A 25,051-nucleotide genomic window follows, 5' to 3' on the forward strand; every position below is an offset into this window, starting at 1 on the left:
TATATGCATGACAGTAAACTGCCTTCAAAATCCAGTCAAACAAAATCTAGCTTACTTACCAGCTTTCACTCTTATTCTTGTTTGAATAACTCAGGAAATAAAATTTGTCCTTCCTAAGTAATATGTAATTCATGTTGATTGGTGGAGCTGGTAACCTGGAAATGCAATTGAAGGCACAAGGGCAGGAGAGGCAATTTGGAGAGAAGATAGAGAATTTTAAAAGATTTTGTTGCTACCCAGTATTGAGGAAAAGGCATCAAAAAGATTGAAAGCTCTTGAGTCTTACCCTATCCTACCCTTTAGAAAACTGAAGAGTGAGTGGCTGTGCTACAAAGCCATAGTGAAGACTAGGAATATGGCATACCATTTGCCTTTCAGGCTTTGAAGCCTCAGGGAAAAGTGGGCTTTGTGGGGGAGATTCTGAGTCAGTGAAGGCATCACACTGTAGACTTTTTTTTTTAAATACATCTTAGGGACTGATAAGTGTTCTTTCAAGTAATTCAGTTTCACTTTTTTTAAACAAAACTTTCTGTGGACTCAGTTTTGTTAGCTGTAAATGGGAAATGGAAGTTCCTTGAGAGCCGGGTTTATGATTACTTTTTCTTTGTATCCACATTGCTCAATATGATGCCTTACATGTAGTAGTTCCTTAATATATGCTGTTGATTGAATGAATGGAGATACTGGAGCAATACTGTACATACATTGTCCTAGGTTTCCTGGGTAGAGGTCAGTAGCCAAATGAGTAAGAAACTTCTTAAAAGCATATACAGAGCCTTCTTGTGATGAGAGAAATTTTGGCACCTGGGTTAAATGCTTCAAAGTAGTGGACCATTCCTGTAATTTCACCAGTATAGGGAACTCTCCAGGGAGCTAGGCATCACAGTGGATAGAATCACTGGTCTGGAGCCAGGAAGATCTGAGCCCAAATGTGACCTCACTTACTAGCTGTGTATCCCTGGGCAAGTCACTTAACTCTGTTTGTCTCAGTTTCCTCATCTGCCAAATGAACTGGAGAAGGAAATAGCAAACCACTTTAATATCTTTGTCAAGAAAACCCCAAATGGGGTCATGAAGAGTCACAAATAAGTTAAATAACTGAATAACAACAAGAAGGAACTCTCAGAAGGGAAATCCCTTCTGCAAGATCAGAAACATCTTAGCAACTTACATTATTAAATTTTATATATATATATATATATACATATATATATACATATATATACATATGTATGTTATAGAGTTGTCTTTATAACCAAGAAATTAAGTGACTTCTCCAGAGTCATATGATTAGTTTGCATCAGAGGCATGACAGCACCAGTCTTCCTTACTCTGATTCACTCTCCATTCAGTCTAGCTACCGTTGATAGCACAGCTAGGGAAAAGCTGACAAATGAAGCTCAGATAGGTTTCTTCAAATCCTTTGGGGGGATTTTGGTTAATAGAGTTTCATATATATCATGTGTTCCTTTTCCTTTTTTTTAAAAAAAGGGTTTGTTCAGACTTGTATAGCAAAGTTGAAATACAAATAAAAACTGAACATTCATTTTCACTTTATAAGCATTGCCAGGTTTTGCCACAAAAGCATTGTTGCAAATAAAGGTAAAATGGAAATGAAACCACACATCTTAATGGACTTATGTTGTTCTATCCAAAAAAGGAAGTGGGAACAAGTGATATTTTTAATCATTGTTCTACCTGAAGCCAGAATGAAAGAAAATTGTTTCATAAATTCATGCCTTTTAGGTGCAGAGAGAGAAAGTCATATTTAGTTTTACATTTAATTGTGCCTGGAGTTCCAATTGGAACTTAAAGTTCAGAGGAAACTTACTGAATGTTGTTTCTACCCTCAACACTTTCCTCTCACACCATTATTCTGTTTTGGTAACACTGTTAAGCAGAAGGAAATCTCTTGTATACCATTGTTTTGCTTTGATTAGAGAGAAAGCAACCAAGTAGACATGATCTTCATGGAAATTTCAGTAGTGTGAATATGGATATATATGTATATATGCATATACACACGTGTGTATATATATGCACATATATGTATATATGTGTGTACATATATGTGTGGATATATATAACATTTCTAAATGATATAACTTTTGGCTAAGGTGAATATGGACAGCCTATGTTATTGTCAAGTATGCTAACATGCCTGCATGAATCCATGTTTAAGAATGAAAGTTGAGTTCAGTATATTTAATATCCAATTCAAAGTCAATTCATTTAATATATTTAATTTAAAGTAATAATAATATAATACATTTGTACAGTTTTATGACTCTCCAAACTCTTGAATTTCTCCACTGTAATATAAGAGAGTTTTCCGAGATGATGTCTGTATTTCTCATAAGAACTCAGCAAGATGAATAGGGCAAGCATTATTAGCTTCCTTTTTTTTTAGATTAAAAGAAAAAGAAGGCTCACTGAGGGTAAATAATTTGCTAAAGGTCAAGTCTAGTAAGTATTAGAGCTAGAACCAGAATCCATTCAGATAATGTACTTTTGGAGTGGCTATTTAAATCAGACGTTTAAACTGATCAAGAACTTTCTAATGCAACTTGTAGAAAACCTACATTAGATTGATTCAATTAAAATTTGTTCTCACCTGTTTAAGGTTTTAGAGGGTAGGTCTTGTTAATTCTGCTAGTTATGTGGGGTAGAGTAATTTAATTTATTCACTTAACTGTTTTTAGAGAAATTGAATTTAAGAAGTTATACTCAACTTTTTTTTTAAGATGAGATAATAGAATTGTTTGTTAGGAAGTGACTGATGTGTCAAAATGTATCAATTAAATGCACACATTCTCTCTCTCTCTCTCTCTCTCTCTCTCTCTCTCTCTCTCTCTCTCTAGCTGGCATGCTGCAGTGGATAGAAAGCTAGCCTCAGAATCAGAAAGACTAAGGTTTAAGTTCCACCTTTGACAGATACTGGCTGTATGCCTCTCAGCAGATCATTTAACCTCTCAGTGCCCCTAGGCAATTCTCTAAAACTATATATTTTAAAGCTTGTGTCAATCTGCAGTGCTAAAGGGAGTTTCCTCACTGAAAGTCACCTCTAACAGGTCTGATCTCCTAAAAGAGTTCTCAAGTAATGTACAACATAGGTTAATTTGCATAAAATCTTCTATTTTTGCCAAATAATTAAATTTCCTATTTTACTTGTTAATTGCTGGTTAAGTTAAAAAATGATGATAATGCAAAAGCATTTTTGTGGCATGCCAGTCTCTAATTATAATTTCAGTTATGATAATAGCAAACCACACTGATGACTGTACTTCATTTTTTAAAGTCCAACGTATTATTAAGCTTTATTTACCACTGAATCAGAGTAACTTCCTCCCAGCAGATGAATCTAAGACGTTTTATGGAGTTGCTACTTTAAAGCCACGTTGTATATCTCTTAAAGGTGGCAAAACAATACAACCGAAGCCTGTTAGGGCATAGCCATCTTATTTGAAGCACTAGCTTTGTTGTTACCAAAACATTTCCTTGAGTTATAGACTCTAAAATTGAACCAAGGCTCCCAACTCCAACTATCCATGACTGAAATCACCCTTAATAGTCGTCTCTGGATAGATACATAAGCAGCAATACATTGGTTTGCTATTCCATCTAGACATGCTTAATAAAATTGGGTTGCCCAGCAATAAACCTGCTTGGAGGACATTGAAATCATTTATTGCAACAATTATGTTGTTGTAGCCTCTGTCATTTAGCTTTTTGGAGTACAGATTACATGTCATATTCAGGTTACAATGGTTCTGCTGTATGAGTCTGATCAGTTGAGATGGTGCTTACTTGGAGGAGTTATAGCGAGTATCCACTGCTGTGATGCATGTGTTTGTCTTCTTTTATTTCTCAGTTTCAGGCCCTTGATTGAAATTTCTTAGTGAGTGGACTTTCTGTTCTATGAAGGTGAGAAAACTTTATGTCAGAGAAACATAAAAAAAAATTCTCCTTGGGTCAAATGGTTATTTATTGTGTATGTATTTTTTCAAGTTTTTTTCTCCCATAAACTACCAAATTGGCACTTGGGGGTATGATGGGGATAGGTGGAAAGGGTGTATTAAGTTAGGAGGAAACACCCTGTGGTATTACAAAGGAACTGGTCTTCACATTGCAAGACCTGGGTTCTAACACTAGATCAAATACTTATTAGCCCCATCATACTGGTCTACTCACTTTGCTTCTTTGACAATAATTTCTTTATAAAATCAGAGCATAGCTTACACACTCTCTTAGATCTCTTTAAAGTTCTATGATTTATTCTGATCTTGTACAAATTCAAAATGATATATAATTAATACATGTTATTAAACTGAAACTTTTTCATTTTTTTCCCTTCATAAGACATTGTTTTTCCATCTATTATATAAAGAAACTCCACTAGTTTACTCTGATGTCTCCAGAGTGGAAGTACCCCTGGGGTATCAAAAGTTGCATCAATTGAACCCGAGTTTTAGCAGATTTACGAAGCCAAAAAGACTTCCAAAGAATATAAGCTTCATGAGGATAGGGACTATTTTTCATTTTTGTTTCTGAAACCACAGTACCTGACACAGTGCCTTGTAAATAGTAAGAGATTGATACATGCTTATTGGATCAAATTGGGATATAGTCTGCTGGTGGCCATGTCTGATGACAAGTGCAAGTTGAGCTAACTTTACAAAGGCTTGCTACTGGTTGCCTCAAGGTGATGAATTTTTCAGCCCCCATGCCTCTGGAAGAGTGTCTACTCATTTATAGAAGGATTACAATCTGCTACCCACAGAGGAAGTACATGCGTCAGTGAAATCACAGATCTCCAACTTATTAAACTAAATAGAGAAATATTTAAATTATATTCTTAAATTTAGTAAAGCCTCAAAAGGTTTTAGGTCCACCAAGTTCTCAAAACAATATTTTAAGGATTTTGATAGGAATCAAAACAGTTACATAGATTTTATGTCCCTTAAATGCATTTAAATATTAATACTAAAGCACTTGCAGAATATTTTCAATTTCAATAACCTCTGATTTTGAATAATATTTGCCATATTATTTCAATCCCAAATCTGTATTTCAAACACAGGAAAATAGAAATAATGTTTTCCTTTACTGAGAGCAAACATATTCTGATTTGCATTTTGTTTCATTACCTTTAGCATGGTTAAAGCACAAGTTTATAAAATCGACTTTATCCTAGGATCACAATACACTTTTAAGATATTATTTTGTTATTTGACCTAACACCTTTATTTTGATAAAAGAGGTAAAATACTCACATATGCTTTTAACTGATACAAGACAAAAATGATTGGCTTAAATTACAGTTTCAGCATTTGCATATCAAAGCAAAACTTAAGATCATATTTTAATTCTCTAATCCATCAAAATTCATTGCTGCTTTGAGAAAATAAGAAAAAAAATCAAATATTTTCCCTTTCCCCAACTTCTTCCCCTTCTTCTCCCTTCACCTCTCTCCATCCCTCACTAAAAAGGGACAGTGTACTTCAGGTTTTTCCTTTCTTCTGCTTTATCTTTTTTTCCCCTCCTTGATCTCTTTCTGCTCCACTCTCCACCCCTCAGCAGAATTCTCCAATTCCCTGACGGCAAAGGAGTTGGTACTGTGTATGAGCATGCTTTATGAGATTTTAAAAATTGTAATGATTATTTTTTATTATTATTATTACTATCCAGCATTCTTATAAAAGATATAATCTGGCTCTTGCACAACATTTAGACCTCAGCAAATGTAAGCTGGTTTAGTCAAACCTGCAAAATAGCCACATACTTTACTAATGTCACTGGTAATAACCGCTTCCAGGCATCCATGTTAAGAAATGTATTATTTTCTTGGTACTCATACCTCCTTCCCTATTAATGCTAATGAGAGCATATCCAGAGAAGAGTGAGGAAAAGACCTTTTTACAATTCATATTTGAGAAAGTAATCTAAAATTTTATGGCAAATACATTGATCCCTGAAAATGTGTTTTCCCCCTCTTGCTACTTTTGTTTCTTACCTATATTAATCTGTTATCCCACTGCATGACCATCCTCTCTCCATCCATGCCAAGCTGCTGCAATTCACTCAATATTCTTAGTTGTTTTTAATTAGTGATATAAAAAGTGTGTCTATAATTATGACATACAGCAGTAGGCGTAAAAGATTACAGAGAAAGCACTAAAAAGGCAAAATTATTTGCAGAGGATAAAGATTTGAAATGTTCATTTTCTTTACTCATCTTTTATTAGATTATAACAAACATTTCTTCATGTTGTCTGTTCCTTGGGAATAAAAAGATTGTAAGATCATAGATCCAGAGCTTTCTGGGACCCAGAGGACATTTTGACTAACCCTCTCATTTTATAGACAAGGAAAGGTCCGGAGTGGTTATGTTCATTGATTTTGCTGCCCAATTTCTTACATATATAGCAGTACACAACTTTTTCTTCACTCTCACAGTTTTTCTCTCTGTCTCTCTCTGTCTCTGTCTCTCTCTCTCTCTCTCCCTCTCTCTGCAACTCATATATTTTGATGTGAAATTTTAAATTGAAAAGATATAACTCAGAAATAAATGCTCAAAAATTCCAAGCACTCAGTTCCTCATAAAGAAAAACTTCATTGTGAAGCTTAGTTTTCTCAAGAATATCCCTATTCAGAATGAAGTGAAAACAATGTGCATAATAACAACAACTTTTTAAATGAAGAGAATCCACCTGGACACAATTGAAAGTGGATGTTACAAAATTATGAAAAACAGGCATGATCTCAAAGAAGAGCTATGATAAGATACATCCACCCCACTCCTTTGTAGAAGTGAGAGGTTAGACGTTTTTATAGAATTAATTGGTTTTGCTATTCCCCTCTTTTTTTTTTCTTTAAAAATGTCATTTATTATACCTGATGGACTGACTCTCTGGAGTGGAGAAGGAAGAGGGATAGAGAGAGAAATTCTGATGATGTAAAAAAATAAATAAAATTTTATTATCAAAATATACACAAAAAAGGATGCATTTCTGATTGTCAACTTTCAAAAACTCTCTCAATAAAGCAATTGCCATGCCCTTGACTTGTCCTGTATTAGAAATTTCTAGGTTTAAGATCTTGTACGAAATAACTATATATTTGGGTTATTTGTTTGAATGAAATTTTGTGAATTTGATATTAAGCTTGTCTTTGAACTTTGGAGACCAGAGAATTATCACTAATGAGAGGTGCATCATGGCTTAAATGGGACATAATCCGTGTAGAATAAAATGCTGGAATATAAAACAAAGGAATGGAACAGAAAAAGACATTTCAGTTCTCAAAATGCACAGTCTCTACCTGATTCTAATTTTGTCTGCAAGAAGCTGATTTGGACTAAAACAAGATAGAAACCAAGCCAAGTGGGAAGTGTCTATCTGTGGTCTGTTGATTGCTTTACCTAAAAATATTCCAGAAAGCTCAGCTTTCTTCACCACTATTTCAAATTCCAAATTAAAAATTAACAAAGTCGACCCTGCAGTAACCCAGGTGGTAGCTGGATTCCAATCTGGATACTGTGTTCAATGTGTATTTAGCTGTCCGGGGTTGTTTTAAATGTACTCTGGTGCTATAAACACTTCTGGTGGAGGTGCTGACAGAAACATTAATATGATCAGATGCTGCCAACTTGCCAGCCAAAGAAGGGAAAAATGTGCAAGGAAGAAATGTTTCCATTTATTTTGTGATGTTATATTCCAGAAACAAAGCCTAAATAGGACAGGAAAATGTAGATTTATGGTTATTTCTGGGGGAACTCAGCTGTCACTCAGAAAGTACACATCTCAGACAGTGTGTTCAAGACAGAAATATGGTTCTATCATCTTAGGTGTGATGCTGTATATAAAATGTATGCCCACTTCCCAGAAAAGTACAATGCACTTTTTTCTTCTTCTGCAAGTGTTAAGAAAAGATGTGTTTCAATACATTGAAAGCTTGAAGCAAGGGATGACAAAAATGAATCCCCTAAAGGGAAAGTTTCTATGGTGGTAGTATATTGAACCAAGAAGCACAATAAGGATGGAGTTTGGGGTCTTTTGTGTAACATTTTCTAGGTGGAATTTATATTTGTTACTCTACTGTGCTCAATTCTTTATTGCTCAAAAAAAGCATGAAGTTTACCTTTGTAGAGTGATTTGGAGCATGGCATTTGTAACAAAATATAAGTCCCAACTATTCAAGATTACCACAGTTGATGACCCATTCCAGTGATGTCAAACTGAACTAGGGACACTAAAGCCTACGTAAGCATCCCTGCAGGCTGCATATTGACTTAGAAAACAACATATTAATATTATCTATGTTCTATTGAATTTTTATTTATTTTGTTAAATATCTCCCAATTATATTTTAATCTGGTTCTGCCTATATTGAGGACTGTTGCTGGGATAATGTTTGATACATTTGATCCATACCCTCCCACTCTATATCCAAACATAAACCATGGATTTTAAGCATCCAATTAATAGATTATATGAATGTAAAGACAATCTAAATGTAAAAACTGTATACAAGCATAATTACATTTTCTGTAATAGTTGAGGGCAGATGCTAAATTTCTAGAAGGAAGACTAATGGTTATCTATATGGTTCATGACCGCAAGGAAGTAGAGACACACTGGGATGACAGGAAATTCGAACATAGCTGATGAGGCTATCCTAACTGGCAGCTACAAGGAGCTTGTTAGTGAGAGAATGGAATCACAGGAAAAGATACCAGACAGGAACAATTGGAAAGCATGAGTATGAAGCCTACTTGCAGAGAAAGATCACACACCAACCTCACCCTCACCCTCATCCTCACTACCACCTCTATCCCTGGCTTCATACCAATATTCGGATACTTAAGGTTTCTTGCTTCCTACACTATTCTGGGGAAAGATATGTGACTTCAGTCTCATTTTGAAAGGTGTTGATACTGTTTTCTGTTGGTTTGCTATTTACTTCTGTCCTGATTAAATATTTTACTATTTGCTTGTGTCTGTGGGCATCAGGAGCAAATTAGTTACTGCCCCTAACTTAACATCAGAAGTTTCCATTTTCAAATTGAATTGCAGCAAAGTTAGAAAAAAAGGGAATTGATTATCATTAAAAGTTTCCACAGTCTGAACCTGAGTTGAAGGGGATCCAGTGAGGAAGAACCACAAAGCTGTATAAACGGTATAACCATTATGGAGAAGTAGAGACAAGACTGGGAAAGCTCCTCTCCTATCAATTCCCCTGCAAAATGAAAACAGTTTTAATTTTTTCAATGAATGTAGTGCATAACAGGCTGAGTATATTATTGCTTGCCAAATGAGTCAATAGAATCAAATTAGCTCAAAGATTATGTTTTCAAGATGACTAGATCTAGACATTGACAAAGTTGAAATAGAGTGAAATAGATACATTGACTATTATATGCCCTCAAATAACTTCCATTCATAAAATACCAATGCAGTAATTCTGTTATAAAATTTTTATTTTCATACAAATAGCCAAGAAGGAGCAGGATTCCATTTAAAAGGCCACCTTTGGATAGCTGTGCCATGTTGGCATCTTTCCCATGGTTATTCCTTTTTAGCTTTTGACTTTTATCATAGACTAAGAAATCTTGATGAAATTCTGTGTCTTTTCAGAGTTTTTGCTTGGTCTTCATGTCATACATATCATCTAAAAGTGCTCCCTGCCTCACTGTATCTTTCAGGCCACTATTTCATAGAACTTCTCCTCGTCCCTTCCAATCTCTGACTTTGGTTAGGCATTTATATGAATGTCTTATCTTTTCCTAGATTCTTAAGGACCCAGAGGGAAAGGAATGTGTTGTTTTCATCTCTGTATTCTGACACCCTGCCCCTCACCCCACCCCAGCATACTTCCTTGTATATAGTAGATTTTTAATGACTATTGAATTGTTTTTAAAAGCAAGCATACTTTTATTTATTTATTTATCTATTTGTTTATTCATTCATCCATTCATTTGTTTGTTTATTTATTATTTACTTATTGATTCATTGATTCATTTATTCATTTATTCACTTATTTATTTATATATTTATTTGTTCATTCATTCACTCATTTACTTATTTATTCATTTGCTTATGTATTTGTTTGTTTGTTTGTTTATGTGTTTAGGCAATGGGATTAAGTGACTTGCCCAGGGTCACACAGCTAGTGTTATGTGTCTGAGGCTGGATTTGAACTCAGGTCCTCCTGAAGCTAGAGCCAGAGCTCTATCCACTGTTCCACCTAGCTGCCCCCATATATTTATTAAAATGTTTGTTTCTTTGGAGAAGGAGCCAAATGATTTACTTGTGTCAACCTTTTATGCTTTGGTAAACTGAGAATTGCTCCTGTTATTTGGTAACTCTAAATACTATTTTAAGTGGCCAAATTTTAGAACATGAATCCAAATATTTTAAAAATAAATATAAGATAACAACCACTTCTAAATCATTAATCCCATCCTTACTATTAATACTACTTTATTGGAGTTTTTAGATGAGTGTGAAAAACACTATTTGGGTATCAACTGTATCCTGTTAGTTGCAAATGCTTTTCTTTGTCAGATGCTAAAGGATACTTTAAGTGGTTTGAAGCATAAAAGCAGTTTTCATTATTGTTCCTCATTAGTGGATTAATTTTTTCCCCAGAAGTTGAGAGAGTAGCCTTACAGGTACAAAGTTTTTTTTGCCCTGCCCTCTTACACTTTGGTGAAATTTCTCTAATTTCATCCACAAATTCTGTCAAAATTATCTGACGGCTACCAGTTGGTCCTGGTAATATATATAATACATACACACACACACATACATACATACACCATACATATACATACATATATACATACATACATACATACATACATATATATATATACATATGTGTGTATACATGTTTATTTAATTTGGCTTAAACTATCGTAATTGTATTGCCTTCTCTTTGATATAGTACCTTTGAGCTGTCAATTGCATCATCTAATCAACCAGCAAGCATTTATTTGGCTCCTAATGTATGCCAGGCATCGTGTCTATTTGATAAAGACAGAGATGCAGAGTTTCTTCAGGCTGTTAGGTATCTCATTTTTTTCCTTTGTTTCTGAATAAACCTTTAGCTTTCAAATATAATGTTTACATACAAAATGATGAATTCTATAGGTTTTATGATTATTATTAGAATTATTCTCTTTGTTATATTTAAATAGAGTCATTTTATTAACTATGTTTGAAAGGCAACTAAGTGGTAGTATATGGAGGGCAAGATTTGGATTCAGTGGTACCATAGCACACCTATCAGATTGGCTAACATCACAAAACAGGAAAATGGTAAGTGTTGGAGAAGATGCAGGGAAATTGGAACACTAATGCATTGTTAGTGGAGTTGTGAACTAATCTAACCATTCTGGAAAGCAATTTGGAACTATACCCAAAGGGCTATTAAAATATGCATACCCTTTGACACAGCAATACCACTTCTAGGTCTGTATCCCAAAGAGAGCATAAAAATGGTAAAAGGACCCACATATATAAAAATATTTATAGCAGCTCTTTCTGTGGTGGCCAAGAAATGGAAATTGAGGACGCTCATCAATTGAGGGATGGCTGAACAAGTTGTGGTGTATAAGTGTAATGGAATACTATTCTTCCGTAAGAAATGATGAGCAGATGAACTTCAGAAAAACCTGGAAAGTCTTACATGAATGGATGCTGAATGAAGTGAACAGAACCAGGATGACATTGTACACAGTAACAGAAGCACTGTGTGATGACCAACTTTGATAGACTTAACTCTTCTCAGCAATACAAGAATCTAAGACAACTCCAAAAGACTCATGATAGAAAATGCTACCTACATCCGGAGAAAGAACTATGGAGTCTGAATGCAGATTAAAGCATACTATTTTCTCTCTTATTTTTTTCCCTTCTTTTTCATGGTTTTTCTGTTTTGTTCTGATTCTTCTTTACAACATGACTAATGTGGAAATATGTGTAATATGATTGTACATGTATAGCCTGTATTGGATTGTACACTGTCTTGCAGACAGAGAAGCAGAGGGAGGGGGACAATTTAGAATTCAAAATCTTATAGATGTGAATTTTAAAAAACTAAAAACAAACAAATAAAATTAATAATAATAAAAAATTGAATCCAGTAAGATCTAAGTTCATCGAGCTTCAGACACTTACAAATTGTGTCACCCTGGATAATTCACTTAATCTATATTTGCCTCAGTTTCCTCATGTGTTAAAGGGAAAAAATTATAGCACTTGCCTCCCAGAATCATTGTGAGGATATAAAGAAAAGAACAAGCATTAAGTACCTACTATGTGCTAAGCAATTTGCAAAAAAATTTCTCATTTGATTCCCATAATAACCTTTTGAGGTAAATGCTTTTATTATAACCATTTTAAAGTTATGGAAACTGAGGCTGTCAGAGGTTAAGTAACTTGCCCAGGGACACACAGCTAGTCAGTGTCTAAGGCCAAATTTGAATTTAGGACTTTTTGATTATGTCCAATGCTCTATCTGCTGTACTTAATCTTAATAAAGTACTTTATAAATGCTAGATATTATTGGAAAGTGTTCTTTAAAATCCTTAACATCTTCCCAATTTCTATTTTACACTAAAATTGCCACATTTTATGAGCTTCCCTTTTTCTCCGATCTGTTTTATTTACTATTTATTTCTCACGTTAGTTTCAATGTTATGAATCTATAAAGTCTATGTAGTCTGTATACTGACAATATCAAAAACTGCTTTTCCCTTTGTGACTGATCTTGACTAATTTAGCTGATTTGGTCATTCCTGTTAACATATCCACATATTAAGGTTTTTTGCACAAGAGCTAAGAAACTTCATATTTCTCTCTCTCTCTCTCTCTCTCTCTCTCTCTCTCTCTCTCTCTCTCATTAGTAATGAGAAAACTTCAAGTGAACTCAAAATTATCTAAATAAAGAAAAATTAAAAAAAATTGTCAGAATCACACTCTGAGATTTGGAAAGTAGATGCTAAGCATGGAGAGATTATTAGTCCATAGGTCCTTAATCTAGTGAGTTTTGACTTTTAAATAATTGGTTTCCTTTGTAATCTTGTATATTTTGTTTTATTTTTTCTTTGAGAATGTTTTCTCAAAAGGAATCCTTAGGCTTCATCAGACTGCCAATGGAGTCCATGGGAAAAAAAAAAGAGAAGGTAAGAACTTCTACCCTAGTCCATTCTCCTCATTTGGTAAATCAAGTTTGTTGCCCACAAAGGACAATTCACTTTTCTAAGGCTCCACAGCTGACAGATGTCACCAGAAGGAGAACACAGGTTGTCTGACTCTCATTTCAGCACCCTTCCCAGTGCACCACATCATTTAACACAACTTTTTAGTTAGTAGTAGTAGGTTTGGACCTACTGATACAATTTTCTTTTTAGTCTGTATGCTGGCAGTTCTAAGTTTGTGACTTAAAGTCTTAAATATTTGTGAAACAAATCAAAAACAATGTAACCATATTCCCAATAAATAATATGTTTAAAATATCCTAGAAGTCAATTTTTCAACTCTAGCAATTGAGGGGGAAGAACATTTCTTTTGAACTATCTTGGTATTTGAATATCACAGTTATTATGTAGAAGCACAGGTAATTAGGATACTGGGAGAAGAAAGTCTTCATGTCAATGAAAAAATTATGTCAGCATGTTCTACACATGCATGTATGTGTGTATATATGTATATGTGTATACATATACATGTATATATGTGTGTGGATTTTGTAGAAATATTCTTATCCATAGAAATCTATCAATATAGGGTGGTATTTCCAAGCAGCATTTAGGGTCATTAAAAACCATTTGTGTCAACACAACAAACTAGGGCCCAAAATAATGCAAATGCTAAATTTAATTAATCAATCAATCAACAAACATTTATTAAATATCCCTAATGTACTAGGCACTATCCAAGGTGCTGGAAACATAAAGACAAAAGTGAAAGAGTCCTCAAGATGTTTACATTGTATTGGAAAAGACAGCATGGACGTAATAGAAGTATATCCAAATTATACACAAACCAAATACAGTAGAATGAGGGGAGGTAGCAGAAATTGCCTCTGACTTGAGCTCAGAAGTATTAGTAAAACAATTAATTTAATTAGAAGTAAATTGACATTCAAATTCATATGTCCTGAGGAGAAGAAAACATGAATTATATGAAAAAAGGGTTCTTTTTTTTGGTTTTGGTTTGTTTTTGATTTTGTGTTTCAGAACAGTCACTTGAGCATATCTCATATAATGTAAATATGTTTGAATCTATTTGGCATTTCAAGTTGAATGGGAAATGGAGATAATCATAGCAAAAGCTTGGAGGGGGAAAAAAAAACCCAAAAACTTTCAAGCATTCCTTTTTCTCCTTAGTTCACATTTGGGTCTTTGCACAGAGTTGTTCATAATGTTAAGTGATCACCAACTAGGTGAGTCCTTGATTTCATATCTTGATAGTGATAAAAGCTTGCTCTACTGGGTGAGAAAGGTAAAATAATTTGTCTCTTTTCCCTTAATCCTGGCTAAGGCAGATAACTACATAGTAGAAGAACTGATTCAAAGATTTATTTGTTGGAAGGAACTACTGTAAGCTCAGAGAAGAAATCCTATCTACAATGACTGTGATCAAAGGTCACCTGATCTCTGCTTGAAGACAGATCAGTGATGGGAAACTTCCAGAGACAACTTATTCCATTTTGGAGGAGCTAATGATTAGGAAGGTTTTCTTGTATTGAAATGAATTTTATCTTGCTGCAATTTATACCTATTCTTATCTTTGAAGCTAAATAAAGTTTAATTACTTAACCTAGTTATCATAAATTATCCCAGCCAATCACTCAAGACTATCTGCCTCAGTTTCTTCATCTACAAAGTGGGGACCATTTCCTGTCTCACAGGAGTGTTGTGAAATTCAAATAAAAAAATTTGGACTCCACTTCAAAACTTTTGAATATTAGTTATTATTATCAATGATAATGACAATAATGTGACTATCATATACCTCCCATGTTTTCTCTTCTCCACATTAAACATCCAGTTACGTTCAACTTTTACATGTATAATCAGTTGCTAAGACTTGTTGATTGTACATAATAATAACAAAACTAATATTAATAATGATAATATCATGTATACAACACTTTAAAGTTTGCAAAGCAGCTTACAAATATTATCTCATTTAATCATCACAGCAATCCTGGGAGGTAGGTGTTCTTCTTGTTCTCATTTTATGTTATCCTCATTTTAAAGATAAGAATAATGAGACAGAATTTAAGAAGGGTCACACAGCTAGAAGAGCTTGAGGCTAGAGTGGAATTTAACTCATTCCCATCCCAGGTCCAATGCATTATCCTGCATTCCAGCTAACTTTCTCTTAACGTATCTCACATCTATCTCCTGTGCACTGGACAGAGTGCTAGACACCATCATCATCATCATCATCATCATCATCATTTTCCTACTCACATTGCCACAACCTTAGTTCAGACCCTAATCATCTCACACCTGGAATATTTCTATCAATAACCTCCTAATTGGCCTCCCTGTCTCCAGTCTCTTTTCTCTAATTCATCATCCATAAAGCTACCAAAGTGATATTCCTTAAGCACAATTAGTCACAAGAATTTATTAAGTACTTTCTATATGCCAGGCATCGTGCCAAGTACTGGAGATAAAAAGAAAGGCAAAAATTCAGCCCGTTTTCTCATGGAGCTCACATTCTAGTAAGTCTAACCTCATCACTTCCTTGTTCAAAAAATTTCCAGTAGCCCCATCTTGCTTCTTGATTAAAACATGAAGAGTTTTTGGCATTTACATTTCTCCACAAAATGGCTCCTGCTCACCATTCCAGGCTCATTGCACATGGCCCTTTTCACCCTCCAATCTTCAGCCAAACTAGTCTATCTGGTTTTCCGATACAGGCTATCCAATTCCCAAAGACTCTATCTCATTCCTGAAACATTCTTCCTCCTTACCTTTCCTACGCCATAAGATGATTTAGTCGGCTGGCATCTCAGAGGCCAACTAGTCCAATCGCCTCTGATGAGGAAACTGAGGAATGGTGGGGGATTGAGTAATTCACCTAAATCCACATAGAGTAGTGAGCAGCAGAATCCAAACTCCAGGGCTCTGCCTCTAAAATCCAGACTTCTTTACAATGCACCAGTCAACCAATTTATGATGGGCCAGGCGTTGTGTTAGGCACTGGAGATAAGGAGATGTGAAGAAAGGCAGAGAGATGGTTTTGTCTGCTAAGGAGCCAAGAGTCTAATGCAAACAACTCCATGTAATCAAGGTATAGACAGTATAACAGAGGGAAAGCACCAAGATTAAGGAGTACTAGAAAAGGTTTCTTGCAGGCAGGTGGAATTCAGGCTGAAACGTGAAAGAAGCCAGGGAAAGTAGAAGATGGTAGGGGCAGCTAGGTGGTGCAGTGGATAGGGCTCTGGCCTTAGAGTCAGGAGGATGTGAGTTCAAATCCAGTCTCAGACATAAGACACTTTCTAGCTGTGTGACCCTGGGCAAGTCACTTAACCCCAATTGCCTCACCAAAAAAAATAAAGTAGAAGATGGTAGCACTATGTTACCTCTTCAAAATTCAAATCCCTAGCTTCCTTCAAAGTTCAGCTCAAGCATCACTTCCTAACAGAGGCTTTTCTTGATTACCCTTCCTACTGTTACCTCCCCTTCCCACTCCAACATTGTTTGATGTTTCTTTTGTGCATATCTCATATTTGCTCATATTGAGGAAATTTTTTTTGTCATTTCCCAATTCATAGGGAATTCATAGACTTTATGAAGGCACCTCATACATGCTTCCTTATTGACTGATTGATTCACCATATTCTTGTTTGACAGAGCTTTGAATCCCCTCAACACTCTAGCACTCTCTTTTGGACATGCCCTAACTTGTCAATATTCTTTCTAAATTCTTGCAGCTAGAATTTGACACAATACTACTGAGGTTATCTGAGCAGGGCCTAGTTCCATAATCCAGAGCATTAGGTATTCTTTCCAACTTTGCACTGTTTAATTAATTAGCATGCTATCTATTACTTCATTCAAGTGAATGATAAAAACAAAACAAAACTACAGAGCAGAGAAAAGTAAAAAAACAGAAACCTGTGACATGCCACTGGAAACCTACCTCTAGGTTAACATTAATCCACTAACCACCATTCAACTAGATCAGAGGTGGGACTCATGCCAGATTAAAATGGAATTGAAAAACATTTAGCAAAATAAATATAGGTAGCATAGAATAGAGGTAATGTTAATGTCATTTTCTAAGTAAGTACACAGCCCGCAGCGGTCCTTATTATAGTTTAGTGGCCCTTATTTCTATAAAAGTTTGATGCCATTATATTAGACTATGCTCGTCTATGTCATTTTATCAACCACAAGATTAAGGCAAGAAACTTTATCAAATATATCGTTGAAATCTTGATAAACTATTTCCATGATATTTGAAAGGTAGGGTATAAAGTTGGTAGGCTAAAGAAATATTTATATTCATATTTTAAGCAGAATACCTTATAGATTCAAAGATATAAAGTCGGAAGGGACCTCATAGGCCATCTACTCCAATCCTCCAGTTTTACAGCTATCCAGAGAGCAGAGGCAATCTTATGTAAGAATGTAAGATTTAGCTTATGTTGGTCCTCTACAATCCCTTTGCTTTCCTTCTGATCACAAGTCAAAGACCTGTGCTATAATCCAAGGTTTTTGCTTGTTTGTTCCTTTTGAGGAGAAAATGAAGGTGGGGTCTGTATAACATATTATGCATCAGGATGATAGAAGAAGTGAAATGATCTTTCCTCTTAATGTGCTAAGACACAGGAGAATGCTATGATGTCTCACTCATATTTATCTTCAGTCCATTGATTTCAATATGTGCAAAAATGAGAGACTTGGATTGCTTGACTTATGAGGTTAACCAACCAATTAATCAAACATTTTAAAAATATGCTTCCAGAGTCAATGTTCTATGATTCCCTAACATTGTTTTGTTTGTTTATTTTTTAATTTTCATTTGTATTTAATATTTTAGGACAAGAAAGTGTGTTTATCGTCAATAAGATTAAACATTATTATAATTGTTTTCAAGGGGCATTGGAAACAACTAAATTTACTATAAATTTAGCATTTATTTTCAATGATGTTTCCAGTATTGAACAATAAATATTTTTTAAAAAATCAAGTCAAGGTCAGTTTTAAAGTATTTTTGTACTAAACTAAAGATTAATGGCATCACCAGACTTGGTGGATAATGTTTGACAGAAGAAATGATGATTAGCAATAGACTACAATCTTGAAATCTGGATGACATCCTTGGATTTGGTGTTTTTGTATTTTAAAATTCAACAACATAGCATTTAAAATACATCTCTGATGATTTCTTTAAGATGATAAAGATAATGGCTTGAAAAAGAGAGAAAAATTACTTACAAAGGTTGAGATTCTAAAAGATACATCTATTCTTTTCACACAATGGAAAAGAGTGGATTGAACACACCCCATGAGTCTTCCTACTCACTCAGGCTTGCCTATTATTAGGCAAGGATGGCAGATGTGTGACAGCTTCAGCTTGATCTCAAGGTCTTACTTTAAATATAAAGGCATATTTCAATTCTTCAGAGAGATGCAGTATGGCAGCTGGAGAGCAGAGTATGTACAGTGCAGGTGAGGAAGATGCGGAGAATAGAGATCCCTGACAATTCATCATATGTGTCAAAGAAGAGTCAAGAGGCACTATTGGGTTGGTCAAACAAAGGCCTCCATATGTCTCTGAAGCACAGGATTCCAGGTTCTTATGTACTTGATTGTATTAATTATAACCCTGTATTATTAATTATAACCTGGTAAGTTTGTAGTGGAGTACTGAATGTCTTAAGTAGGTAATAAATACCTGTTAATGAATTTGAATTTTTATAATAATCTTCTGGGTTTCAAAATAAGATTTTTAAATAATTGTTTTAACTCCACCTACAAACTTTCTTGACCTTGTAAAGGACTGCAAAAGTTAAAATTTATTTTTAAAATGAATTTTTGAGGTGGTTGTTAACATAGTAAAAAAAAAAAGACCTAGATTAAAATCCCACCTCTGCTACTTAATAGCCATGTGTCTTTGGTCTAATCACTTTATCTTAATTTCCTCATCTGTCAAACTGAGTCATTGGATTAGATAATCTCTTAAATCATTTCCAATTCTGCCTTTAATGACTTTATGGGCACCAGCATATCTCATCCCTACATTCAAAGGATGGGAATGGAAGAGAAGGGACGCTCAATATGTGTTTGTGTCCTTGATTAGAAAAAAGAATGAGGAAAGGACAGGAATAAAATAAGGTCCTGAAATGCTATAAATTCTCTATTTTTAACTATACTGTGCCTAAAACTCTGGAGAAAATGATATTCACCTTTTTCATTCAGCTATTAATAGTGTCCATATCTTCCAAACCAAAAGATAGGAAACAGGGGTTCATAAAATAAATTACCATAACACAGCTTTGTTAAAAACATAATTTATTTTCTTAGAACCAGGACTACCTTGATTTCCAAAAGCCATTTATGTTTTGGAATGATACATTTGGAAGCTTTCCTTTTCTTTTTGATTATGTCTCCCCTCTCCCCCATACAAAACTTCAGAAAATTACTAGTAAATAAATTGATTTTTTACTTCAAATGTAGATTATAGGTGTTACCAATATGAAAGAAAGAACAGTCATGGACTTATTTCAAACTAGAACTTTCAGTGTACCCATCCTTCCCCAATAGGGAAATCTTCTGGAATTCTGTGAAGGTGTTCCTAAGTTTTCACCATACTGCCAAAGTGGTCCATGACAAATAAACAAAAAGAAGCAGTTAAGAACTCATGGGTTAAGTGATTGCTTTAAGATTTCCTTCTTTCATTTCAGATCCATGATCCTATAATCCGTATTTCTATTAATGGCACCAAAATGATAATGATGATGATATTTAGCCTTTTTAGTAGAGCTTCAAGGAAATGACCTGAGTTTTGAACTTACTCCCCCCAGAGATCAAAGTGGAGTAGAGTAGAGCTATTGAGGAAATGATTATATATTTGTTCTCACAATATTATTGAAATAAATATCCTTAAGCTATCCATTGTTAAGTGGTTAAACAGAATTGGAGTATGAGTCATAGGCCTCTTGTAATGGAAGAATACAGTCAGTGAAGCCTTCATCCAGCAGTAAGGGAACCCTACAAAACCCTCACAGTACCCTAGAACTGTGACAGGCAGATTTAGCATCCTGGATCTGAGAAAGGGAGCCCGTAAATATGTTACATTTCTTCTCATTTTCATTTTAATTTTGGTTGGGTTGAATAATAAGAGTGGCATAAATAACCTAGAGAACTTAAACTCAACATGTCCAAAATTGAGCTTGTTATCTTCCCTCCTTGCCTCTCAACACCAACCACCTTTTCTCTTCCTACTTTTCTCATTATTGCAAGGGCATCACAATCCTCCCAGTCATCCAGATGTAAAATCTAGGTGTCATCTTCAACTCCTCAGTCTCTCTTAGCCCACCCCCTTTCCAAGCAGTTGACAAATCCTGTCCATTCTATCTTTGTAATATCTCTTATATATGTCCCTTTCTCTCTTCTGCCACAACCATCACCATGGTCTAGTCATTCATTACCTTGTTCCTTGTCTATTATAATTGCCTGATAGTAGGTCTTCCTGCCTCAAGCCTCTCCCCACTCTAATCCATTCTCCATTCAGCTGTCAAATTTATCTTTCTACAACCCAGTTTTGACCATCATCCCTTCCCCTCTTCAAGATATTCCACTGATTGCTTATTATCTTTTGGATAAAATGTAAAATCCATTTTGGCTTTTAAAGTGCTTCACAACCAGGTCCTTTCCTTCCTTTCTAGTCATCTTACACCTTATCATTGCTCCTATTCTGGTGAACTCTGTGACTGAGGGACACTGGCCTCCTTGCTTTTTCTCACAGAAGACAGTATATTTGCTGATTCCAGACATTTCCACTGAGTCTCCCCAATGTCTTCAATGTTCTCCCTCTTCCTCTCCCTCTGCTATGCTCACTGGTTTCCTTCAAGTTCCTGCTTAAATCTCACCTTCTACAAGAAGATGTTCAGATTCCTTTTAATGCTTTCCCTATGTTGATTAGTTGAAATGTAGCTTTGTACATAGTTGTTTGCATGTTGCCTCTCAAATTAGAGTGTAAGCTCCTTGAGAGGAGGCATTGGTTTTTGACCTTTCTTTTTATCCCCATCCCTTAGCACAGTGCCTGGCTTATAGCAAGTATTTCATAAATGCTTCCTTGTAGACTGACATGTCAAGGGAATGTATGATTAAAGAGATGGGCTGGTCATGTAATGAATGAAAGACAACAGATGTATATCCACAATATCCTGAAAAGATCCCTGGTGCCTTGACAAAATGCCCCATGGGAGAGTAATGGCAGAATATGGATCAGGATAAAATGGCCTGGATAGGTAGTGATAGACAATATCCATAGGGACATGGGAACTAGTAAGACCATTGATACATCCAAATAACGAAATGACTGATTGAGTCTATTTTACATGGAAAATGAAATATTCTATCATAGCACTGAATAGCACTTGAGTCTGCTTGCATACACTGTGTGTGTGGTGTGTGTGTGTGTGTGTGTGTGTGTGTATGTGTGTGTATGTAAATTCTCTATCATAGTAGGACTAAACAGTCTATGCTGCTTGAATTTCACTTTCTACATTTGTCACAAGAAGCCTTTTTCTTTTTTTAAAAAAAGGAGATAGATTTTATTCTTATAATTAATTTTCTTTCTTTTTAGATGCTGCTTTCATCTTTGGACAAAATTAATTCTAAATATTAATTTCCTGAGTTGTTAACAAAATATGGACCAGAAAACTTGCTCTGAAAAGTTAGTCATGAGAATAGATTATTTGTCAGAGACAGATGTACATGTCCTATAAAAATCTAAGTGCTAGTCTTTTCCCCCCATTTGCAGAGTTCCAGTATCATCATGCAATAATGTGGCTAATCATTTCAAGTACGAAGATTACACAAAACAAGAAACAGCCTAAAATAACGAACACATGAAAGATATAAGCAAGGAGATTAAGATGAGAAGTTTGTTCTTACTTTGTTTTGCTTGTGGGTAAGGATTGAACAGTCCTTTTATCAAAAAGCCTCATACCACTTAATGATGGTGTGGGGAAAATAGGTTTTGCTATGTTTAAATCCATTAGGGCATTGTGGATTTTAACTTCCTCAGTAAGCCTTTTAACTTCCTAAGTAAGTCTTTTGAGGTTTATGTTCTCTAGGCAAAACGTGCCTCCCTATTTCTAATAAAAAGTAAAATAAAATAAAACAAACAAAAAAACCCACAATAAAACAGGGCTTTTTTTTATGGTATGTCTTCTATGAAATACTATGTTGTGAAATATTTCTATATTATAATGTGAAACTTAGTGAAGAGAGAGCTTTTCTTGGACTCAGAAAAATATCTTCTTCCCACATATAATGGCTCTGTGATCCTGAGCAAGGCACTTTTCTATGCTTTAGGCAACTCTGTAAGACTATAAATGGGTAGAAGGAGTTCCTCAGCATGAGCTCCCTTTAGCAATGAAATAGCAAATCTGGGCCTTATCCTTATTCCTAAAGAAAATGAAACATAGGCATACAGGGCAGCTTCAGTTAACCAGAAGGCTGCTAAATTGAACTCTAAATGTGCAGGTATTTTTAATTCAACTCATTTTTCAGAAAAAGAAAGAAATACTAAGGTGAGAAATAGTTGATGCAAAGGTAACAAACATATGACCTCTGGCCACATATGATCCCAAATACTTCCAGATAGGGCTCAAATCAGATTAAAATGTAGTTGGGAAATATTTAACAAAATAAATCATACATCAAAACATAGATGATTTTACATTTGTAACTGTCAATAGACAGCCAATAGGGATCCTTATATTTGGATTGTGGGCCCCATTTCTATTTTATTATGACATCACTAGTATGGGGGATTTGGTCAGAAAATGTATGTCCTAAATGAATGCTTGAGCAACATAATTATAACATTTCTTCCATATGAGTACCATGGTCATTAAAAGAGCCAGAATCAGGGGGAAAAAGGAAGAAAATTTTCCACTCATTAAGGAAAATGAACTAATATCTTATAGAAAAATTTGATTATTTTGATTACAACTGGGAGGCATAGTGGATAGTGCACTAGACTTGAGTCAGGAAAACTTAAAAGTAAAATTTCTTAAGACACTCACTCCATGACCACTCCCAACTCCCTTTTCTAGTCATATTTTTCCTTGATAATGTTGTCGGTTGACAATGCCAGCATGTATTAAGCACTTTTAAGTGTAAGACATTGTGCTAAGAGTTGGGGAAACCAAGAAAGGCCAAAAATCAATCCTTGGATGAGACACAACTCTCTTAGTTTCATTCATTGCCTTCATTTATACCACAATAGCTAAGGTTATTGTGAGGATCAGATGAGAAACTTCAAGTAAGGCACTTTCTAAACCTTAAAGATATATGTATATGTATGTACATTAGCTACAACTCCTTTTCTTCTTATTATTAATTGCAGTTCCTCCATAACTTAATAGATGGACCTTGAGAATTATGGTGGTCATTTCATCACACTGGCAACTACATGATGATTCTCTCCAAACCTAGGACAACTTACATATCATTGTAAGGGGTCTAGCTTTTCCAGTTTGGTCACAGCTGCCATAGCTGACATAATCTCTAGGGATCCAGGGTCATGACCTGTTGAAATAGCAATTTATTACAGAGTTAGCTAGGTTCTCAGTAGATAGAGCACTGGGCCTGGAATCAGGAAGACCTGAGTTCAAATTCAGCCTCAGACACTTGCTAGCTGTGTGATCCTAAGCAACTCACTTAACCTTGTTTGCTCAGTTTCCTCATCTGTAAAATAAGCTAAAGAAGTAAATGGCAAACCATTCTATATCTTTGTCAAGAAAACAAAAATGGGGTCACAAAAAGTCAGAAAGAATATGACTAAATAATCAATCAAGTATTTCATCAAACACTTCATTAAAGTGTGAATATGCTTCATTGTCAGATGGTGTCCCTGGCCATTTCAAAGGGATAAAAAAAAGAAATTATATTTCTTGTTAATTTAGTTATCCAGAATTATCTGCCTTTTAACTATTCTGGTTCACTAAGGATTTACCTTAGTAAGTTAAATGTACTTAGCACTTAAATGACTATGTGAAATTAAAAAAACGGGCAAATCACTTGAGGGGAATGCAAAATTAAAATAATAGCAATTGCATACCATCTTCTGCCAGCTGAAGAATTTTTTAAAACTAAAACACAGTCTGTGCTCCCACAAAGCTCATAATCTAGCTGAAAAGAAGATTTATGACATAACTAGAAAATAACATAAGGAAATACATAATTAGGGAAGTTAAGAAGGTATAGGAGTTGGGGGGACTGCTTACCTTCATTTCTGGCACTTGACAATTTTGTCTTTACAGAGAAATGATACTAATTTAAACGAGGATTTTATCTTTTGCTTATGTTTGAATTTCTTTTAAATAGCAATAAAAAAAGATCAGTTCCTAGGTTGTGGTAGGGAACAAATAACAACATATTGAGGAAAGAAAAAATGGAGGCTTTGTCCTTTGGTTTATAGCAAATGCAGCTGCTATGTGATAGAGGTAATTTTTTGTAAGCACCCAATTGCAATAGAATCACAGAATCTAAGTTAGTATGGTTTATCTCTATTATTCTCTCTAGTCTCCAAGCCCTCAAGATTTAAAGTTGAGTCCTAGAAGAAATCATTTAAAAAGACTTGCTTATTCTATTAGGTGTTTTTGTTTTGTTTGTGGGGGTTGTTGGTTGGGAGAGGGTTTTCAGTTTTAAAAGCCTAGAGTAATTTCAGACTTTAGGATCCAAAATTGCTTGAAATTATGTTGCTAAATTTTAATTTGAGCTGCTAATGCATGACACATAGTTTGTCTGACCTGCCTGGGTCTATTGATGGGTATTGAT

At 34.9% G+C, this 25,051-nt stretch overlaps 1 long non-coding RNA gene across 1 annotated transcript in view; it reads right to left on the reverse strand.

The window, feature by feature from the left end:
* Positions 1–3,670: 3,670 nt before the first annotated feature.
* Positions 3,671–25,051, reverse strand: part of LOC144455240 (uncharacterized) — a 67,484-nt gene continuing 46,103 nt past the window's right edge. Inside the window, exon 3 of the long non-coding RNA XR_013483958.1 lies at positions 3,671–3,916. This is a non-coding gene — a long non-coding RNA (uncharacterized LOC144455240). The remainder of the gene's footprint in view (positions 3,917–25,051) is intronic.

Source organism: Phascolarctos cinereus, unplaced genomic scaffold, assembly GCF_003287225.1.
Source record: "Phascolarctos cinereus isolate Bilbo 61053 unplaced genomic scaffold, phaCin_HiC Scaffold_9;HRSCAF=440, whole genome shotgun sequence".
In the NCBI taxonomy this organism is placed as follows: Eukaryota; Metazoa; Chordata; class Mammalia; order Diprotodontia; family Phascolarctidae; genus Phascolarctos; species Phascolarctos cinereus.